Consider the following 8655-nt stretch of genomic DNA (forward strand, 5'->3'; position numbering starts at 1 on the left):
CCAGTGCTGTGGTTTGTTTACCTCGGGTGCTGGCCCAACACCAGCTCTTCCATCATAGTGGAAGCAGATGTCACTCTAGATGACTTTTAATTATTTAATTTAAAAGACTTCCAACAGAAACTTAAGGTGGGGAAATTAATTGTGAGTTGTTAATAGACCTACGACCAGAAATTAATAAGTAGATAATTACTATAATTCTATTGCAATTTAGGTTTTCTAATGTCTAAATCTTGCCATCATTTTCCACTGTGAACAAATAAAACAGTACTCTAATGGACTTCTAAATCCTCTGTTTTGTTTTCTGGTATCACTGAGGAAAACATATTTTCAAGGAGAAAGAAAACTTTCATACATTTTAGAGAAGCACCAGTATAGAATGTTACAGCTTGTTTGAATGGTGATTTTAATTTATAAGTAGTAATTTGATTCACCGACCAAGGCACTAAAATCTTTAATAGAACTTGCACTGTCATTATTATTCATTATTCATAAAGTGATGTAAATGGAAATAGTGTCTCAGAAAGGTTAGCATACAGATAAATCCATGCCCTAAAGAACTTATAATTTTAAAATCCTTTCAACAAGCTCCCCACCACCCAACCCCTGGGCACTCATTAGAATCAGACAGCTTGTGAGCACTATTCCATTTGGCTTTGACAGTATAAAGAAGTCCAACTAAATAGAAGCTATAATATAATTCAAAAGTGTGTTTTCAAATTTGAAAGCAAAACTGTAATACTCTTAGGATCCACATTATCTTCTTAGGTTTAAAGTGGATATAAATATCAAATGAATGGTTTATAGTATAGCAGTAGAGTAATATTTTATCTCAAATTTCATATTATACCTTTTATTATTATTATTATTATTATTATTATTATTATTATGGCAACTAGCAGGAAGTAGAGAAAGAACAACTCCTCTAGTACTTGCACATTGGACTGTACTAAATGATTTTAATTTTTGCATGTGTCTAAATAATTTAATGAGGATCCTTTTCCCTGACTCTGGTTGCTGTGGATATGTCTATACAATCTTGTATTCCCTTAGTTATTTCTATTTTGTTACTTATACTATATTCAAAAACAAATACGATAAATCAGAGTACTTCAGAATTTCACAGAAATTAAAAATATCTTGATAAATATTGGAATCATTAAGACAACTTCATTTAAAGTCTGTCTTTCTGAGCAGGGTGGAATGATTACAAAACATTCAGAGCATGGAAAATCCTTTTCTCGATTTAATTCTGACCTGAGATATCCTACTTAATGCTTTATCATATGAGAGCAATATGGCTTCCATTTTTAAAATGTGTAAGTGGAGAGTCTGGTTTTTCCTATAGCTACATGAAAAAGTTCTCCTTCAGGAAAATACTAAATCATTTTTAAGAATTGCAACGAGAGAATAAAATTGCCCCATTTTGTGGAAGTTGGAAGAGTTTCTTTCGCCTCTGAAAGTGCAAAAAAGCCTCTACCCCCAGCAACACAGGAAGGAGGAAGACAAGGTGGGGGTCAGGAATTAGGAGATGGAGGCAGGTTTGTGAGTCATTCACTCCTGCTTCTAGGAAGAGTGATCCTCCTTTGTTTCTGATGCTGTTCCAAGCTCCCATCTTCCTCATTCTTGCCTAGGAGTCATGGTTTAGGAACGGGGATGCTAGCATTACTGACTAAAGTTGGAGATACTAGTTTGATGGTCAAAGATGTTAAAATCTTGTGTTTCTGTATTATATAATCTGTGACCTCTTTAAGAATACTTTTTATAAAATTACCTTGTGTTCATGCTGTCTCGGCTTTACCCTTTCTGGGGGAATGCTTCCTCCTACCTGACCGGCATGGTAAACTGGGAGTAAAACTTCCTCTGCATCAGGAAGGCCTTCTCCTATTAGGTAGGGAATTGAGGCCAGTCCTGTAATCATATTTGAAAAAAAATCATTTTATGTTGGTGCTCTCTCCCTGATATTCTTTATTTTCCCCCCATTCATCTTCTGATCATAAAGTTGTAAAACTTCAAGGGCTAGAAGCAGGAAGGAGTCTCCAATGGAAAAAAGACAGTTTCTTCAGCAAATGGTGCTGGGACAACTGGACACCAACATGCAGAAGAATGAAACCGGACCACTTTCTTACAACATACACAAAAATAATTTCAAAATGGATGAAAGACCTAAACTGAGACAGGAAACCATCAAAACCCTAGAGGAGAAAGCAGACAACAACCTCTTTGACTTCAGCTGCAGCAATTTCTGACTTGACCCATCTCCAAAGGCAAGGGAATTAAAAGCAAAAACGAACTATTGGGACCTCATCAAAATAAAAAAAAAAAAAAAACTTCTGTACTGCAAAGGAAACAATCAACAAAACTGAAAGACAACTGATGGAATGGGAAAATATATTTGCAAATGACATATCAGATAAAGGGCTAGTATCCAAAATCTATAAAGAACTCACCAAATGCCACACCCGAAAAACAAATAATCCGGTGAAGAAATGGGCATAAGACATCAATAGACACTTTTCCAAAAAAGATATCCAGATGGCAAACAGACACATACATCATCAGGGAAATACAAATCAAAACCACAAAGAGATCCCACCTCACCTGTCAGAATGACTGAAATTAACAACTCAGGAAACAACAGATGTTGGTGAGGGAGATGTGGAGAAAGGGGAACCCTACTGCATTGTTGGTGGGAATGCAAACTGGGCAGCCTCTCTGGAAAACAGTATGGAGGTTCCTCAAAAAATTAAAAATAGAACTACCCTATGACCCAGAAATTGCATACTACTAGGTATTTATCCAAAGGATGCAAAAATACTGATTCAAAGGGTCACATGTACCCCAATGTTTATATCAGTGCTGTCATCAATAGCCAAATTATGGAAAGAGCTCAAATGTCCATCAACTGCTGAATGGATAAAGAAAATGTGGTGTATATATATACAATGGAATACTACTCAGCTATGATAAAGAATGAAATCTTGCCATTTGCAACTACATGGATGGAACTGGAGGGTATTATGCTAAGTGAAATAAGTCAGTCAGAGAAAGACAGATATGGGACACATGGATGGCTCAGTCATTTAAGCCTCCAACTTCAGCTCAGGTCATGATATCATGGTCCTTGAGTTTGAGCCCTGTGTCGGGCTCTGTGCTAACAGCTTGCAGCCTGCAGCCTGCTTGAGATTCTGTGTCTCCCTCTCTCTGCCCCTCCCCCATTCACAGTCTGCCTGTCTGACTGTCTGTCTGTCTGTCTGTCTCTCTGTCTCAAAAATAAACATTAAAATTTTTGTAAAAAGGAAAGGTATCATAAGATTTAACTCATGTGGAATTTAAGAAAATTAACAGATGAACAAGGGGAAGAGAAGGAAAAATAAGATAAAAACAGAATGGCAAACCATGAGACTCTTCAAGAGTCTCTCCAAGAGAACAAGCTGAGGGTGTAGGTAGGTGGAGGGGTGAGTTAAATGGGTAATGGGCATTAAGGAGGGCACTTTTAGGGTTGAGCCCTGGGATGTCATATGTAAGAGACAAATCACTGGGTTCTACTCCTGAAGCCAAAACTACACTATATGTTAACTAACTTGAGAGGGGGGAAAAAAAAGATGTAGGCCTAATAGAAGGCTTGGGACATCAAGATCAGATGTGGAATTGACTCACTTAGGGTCTCCATTTCAGACTTTGGGACAAAGCATTCCGGCAATTAACAGTATGCTTTTGTTTGGACCATCCCTTATGCTGTTGAGTTCCTAAATCTGGTGGAAGGGAGTGAGTAGAGAATTTAGAGAATACAAGGTTCTTGATCTTGCTAAAATCCTTTACTACAGAAGAGCTAACAAGAGCTAAGAACTTTATTGCAAGTTGTTAATTATTGTGTTAACAGCAAGTTATTTCAATTATAGGTTTCTTTTCTTCTAAATTAAGTGTAACAACTATAAAGTTGACTCTCCAGTGTTGTGATAATACAAACTCCAAAATGTAACACTTGCCAGGGTTTTAAGAAAGTTCTACAAGTTCTACAATAGGACTTCATAGTGGGGAAAGTGCTAAAAACTGCTTAATTTAATTTAATTTAATTTAATTTTTAAGTTTATTCCTTTATTTAGAGAGAGAGAGAGAGCACAAGCAGGGAGAAGCAGAGAGAGAGGAGAGGGAGAGAATCCCAAACAGTCTCTGTACTGTCAGCACAGAGCATGACTCAAGGCTTGAACCCACGAACTGTGATACCATGACCTGGGCCAAACCAAGAGTTGGACAGTCAACTGACTGAGCCACCCAGGCACCCCAAGACTGCTTTATTTATTTTAATACATTGAGATACATTCTAATAAAATGTTAATGATTACTGCATATGGCACAATAGTTAGGTAATATTAAGTGAGAGTAAATTATAAGCAATTCATGCAATGTGATAATTTCTTAATATAATTAAATCTCTATATCTATATGTGATATGTATAAGTTTTAAGGTCTCCACAGCCTTGAAAATTGTAATATATAAACTATTGGATGTACAGGATTTTGTTGATTTTTGAGCTCTACATTTTCTTACATTGTATATTCCAATGTCAGGGTAATAACAGATACTCTATTATCGTTTAATAGGTACAGTTTTTCTGTTTAACTCAGTGGTACATTTCAATATCACTGACATCTTAGATTGAATAAAATGTTATTTTGAATCAGCTTTTCTCCAGTTCTGCCGGTAACAAAATACTGTTTAGCCACTTTTTCTCATTCCTGCACAATTCCTTTTTGTTTGTAATCTTAGACATTTTCTTTTATGGTTCTATATCAGTGGTTGTTACTCCATAAGTGATTTTGCTGCCTAGAGGACAATTGTCATTGTCCCGAGACGTTTATGATTGTCACAAAAGTATCCAAAAGTATATGGTCTAAATTGTCAATAGTACCAAGTTTGAAAAGTTCTCTGGCAGGAGCAAAATCACCCCCACAAAATCATTCAGACTCTGGGGTATGAGTCACATATGTGAGGGTGTGGCTTTTCACCATTCCAGATAAAACAAAAACAAAGAAAACAACGGTGGAAATCTCTCAACTCATTATAGGAGTGGTACAGTAAAATACATTAACTGTCACACTATTTTTACTGAAATATGGATTTTTTACTTCAACTCTCTATGGAGTCACCTGGAAAGTTATGAAAATGCTGGCTCAGTCCCATCTCCAGAGATTATGAGGTAGCTGGTCTGGAGAGTTGTTCTGGGCTTTAAGATTATTGTTAAAGTTCCCAAGGTGATACTAAGTCAAGATTAAGATGCACTTCCTCAAGGTCTTTTATAACCAGCTGGAATATTTGTTTCATCAAAATCAGCTTACTTTGGAATTACGATTTAATATGAAGATGGCAACCATTGAATTCACATATTTGAGTAAATGACATTTATTGTTCATTAGTTTTCTGACAACTCTGTAGTGGAGGAAATGATGGCCTCAATTCTTACACTCTTGGAACAACTCTCAGAAAAGAAAACATTGAGGAGTCAATCCTATATATGTTACTGTTCACAAGTACCATGCAATCAGTGAAAGATAAGAGAAATATCTTATTTTTGTTAGATAAATACCCAATGCCCTGATGAGGTTGCTATGATTTTTAGGTGGCATATTTTCCCACTGTGCATTCCTTAATGGAAACTTACAAAAATACTGTGCCACTTTTAGAGATTGGTGTGAATGCATATTTTTTATTTTTCTTGAATATCTCAAATTCTCAAATTATCTATATTATTTTTACATATATGTATATATTTATTCAGAGGCTGCTTCCATTTGCACAGAAAATGATTCACTGCTTTATACATCTGTGCTGGAGTGAATGACCTTTATTAATTAAAAGGTAGATACGTGATAAATTGGAGAGACAAATGACTAATTTGGTGTTAGCTATATTGAGTTTTATTTGCTGGTAACGATATTTTGGTAGACAGCACCTTTAGGCAGTTAGAAATATATAGAATAGTTTATATGTTCAAATTATTAATATAAATGTAGTAGTCTTGTATAATTAGATGGTGTTAACAATTTAAAAATAAGAGATAATTTTATCTACAGTGGAAAGCATAAAAGCGAGAAAAGGAAAATGGTGATTGAAGGGATCTGTGAGAATCACTGCATCTGGGTAGGGAGAGAAGAGGACAAGTAAGCAGAGAAGGAACAATGAGAACACAAGGGACATCATCAGTTATCCCTTCTGCAGAAGACAGTAGAGGAGGCTGTTTGAAGGTGAATGAGGATAATAAATTAGCAAATGCTAAAAGGCAATTAAAAATGATGACGAGCAGTCAGTGTATTGACTTTAGTATATGGGAAATTATTGGTGACTTTTGAGATAATTGCTCTAAAAAGAACTGAGTGAGGGATGCCTGGGTGGCTCAGTCAGTTAAGTGTCCAACTTTGGCTCAAGTCATGATCTCACGGTTCATGAGTTCGAGCCCTGCTTTGGATTCTGTGTCTCCCTCTCTCTGCCCCTCCCCCACTCACACTATATCTCTCTGGCTCTCAAAAATAAACATTTAAAAAATTTTTCAATCAAATAAAAAGAATTGAGTGAAATGGAAACAGAAAGAGGAAAAGCGAGAATAAATGGAGGCCCTAGCTACAGACTGTGGAACTCACGAGTTGAATAATACAGAAGGAAGAAGAAAGCCAAGTAGTTTGAGGTGATAGCCATGTGCAAATAAGATATGCATTTGTTTGCTTTTAAGTATGTTATGATGCAATTTTAATATATTTTTTCAACAGTGAACACAGAGCTTATTAGTGAAGAAGAAAAAGAGGACAAGGGGCCAGTAAAAGCTAAAAAAAAAAAATTAAGATTAAAGTGTTGAACAGATACTTGCTATACTCTGAATAAATAATTGATAGCATGAATTATTGTTGCACAGTGGTAAGAAGCATTGAAGATACCTTAGCTTCGTTAAAAGTAAATTTAGTTTTTAGCTTTATTGTAAGTAAAGGGGGTCAAAAGGTGCAAACTTACAGTTCAAAATTAATAAGTCATGGGGATGTATTGTGTGGCATAGCAACTGTAGTTAATATTGTACTGCTTATTTGCAAGTTGCTAAGAGAGTAGATGTTAAAAGTTCTTATCACAAGAAAAAAATTATGTAACTGCATATGGTTACACATGTTAACTAGACTTACTGTGGTGGCCATTTCCCAAAATATACAAATGTTGAATCATTATGTTACATACCTGAAAGTAATATAATATGGTACGTCAATTATACCCCAATTAAAAATAATAAATTAGAAAGCAAAGCTTATCAAAATATGCTAAAGTTACTTTACCACAAGGAGAAAACAGTGATGCAATTTGGAATGTCATGTTAGAGGCAATATAATCTAAGAATGAGAAACTTGGGTATCTTTTCATGGAATTAGTTTCAAGTTGATATGCATTAAATGCCTACCATACTCCAGACAAAATATTAATACTGGGGATACAAAATAATACATACTATCTGCCCACAAATGTCATACAGTCCAGTGGAAGATACAAATAAATTTGTATTTTTTAAGATAATGTTTCCCTGTGAGGAGTGATATGATTTGGGATAAATTGATAAAATAGACTACAAAAATGAAATAGAAAAGTTGAATTTTGAATCAATAAATACTAAAAGATAATTTGAATTTAAAAACCTTTCATCCATATGTAATATTCCCAAATAAACTTCTGGCAGGAATTCAGGACTGACTTAGCTTACTTTTATGTATTCAGATCTTTCCTCACAATTACCAATTGTTCTTGATTATGACTTAAAAGATTTAACTAATTTGGGAGGAAAAAAAACTAAGCATTTATCCTCAGGGTATTTTAATTTGGCAAAAATCTAATTTTTCAAAACTATCAAGTACATGATGAATCTAAATTTATTTTCTCTTATGTATTTCTCTTCAAAGTACAGTTCTTAAATGTTTTCCCACTGTGTGAGGCAAAGACTTTCCTCCTCTGTGGGATCATGGCTGAGGTTTTCAGAAATGCATAATTAACTCAAAACACTTTAAAGAGAAAGCCAATGTAAATTTTGATAGAATTGTTTGTAGTGTTTTTCCTTATGTGCCTCCTTTTCCCTACCATCTCAAAAATACTTACCATTTCTTTGGTTGCTTGTGGGAAATAACACTTATCTGCTGATCAAGCTAAAACTAATTAAACATTTCTGTGTTCAATTTTATACATAAATCTAAAGTATCAAAGAAACGAGAGAAGGCAGACAATATTGCAAAATACAAATTTTCTAATATACGTCTAAATACACAAAAACATCCGAAGTCCCAAGTTATTGGTTTACTTTCTGAATTTAATATTTAATTGCTTTAATTTTACATTCGGTGTTAATCTTGGAGAAGTCAAAGTTAGATTGCACATATTCTCTCCATAGGGGATGAAAACAGTGTAGAACAATGGAAAACAACTTCCGCATAGGTTTAAAAAATTTTTTTAAAGCAAAGCAGTGGTACTTACCAAGAAAAGTACAGAGCTATTTTCAAGTCAGAGGAATTGGAATTTGAGCATTGTCTTCGTACCTTACTAGTTGTACATGGTTGACAATTTATATAAGCTATGTGGTGTTTAAGCTTCTTCAGTTAAAAAAAAGAAAGAAAGAAAAGATGAGGGCCGCCTGGGTG

The sequence above is a fragment of the Prionailurus bengalensis genome, chromosome A1 (assembly GCF_016509475.1).
Source record: "Prionailurus bengalensis isolate Pbe53 chromosome A1, Fcat_Pben_1.1_paternal_pri, whole genome shotgun sequence".
In the NCBI taxonomy this organism is placed as follows: Eukaryota; Metazoa; Chordata; class Mammalia; order Carnivora; family Felidae; genus Prionailurus; species Prionailurus bengalensis.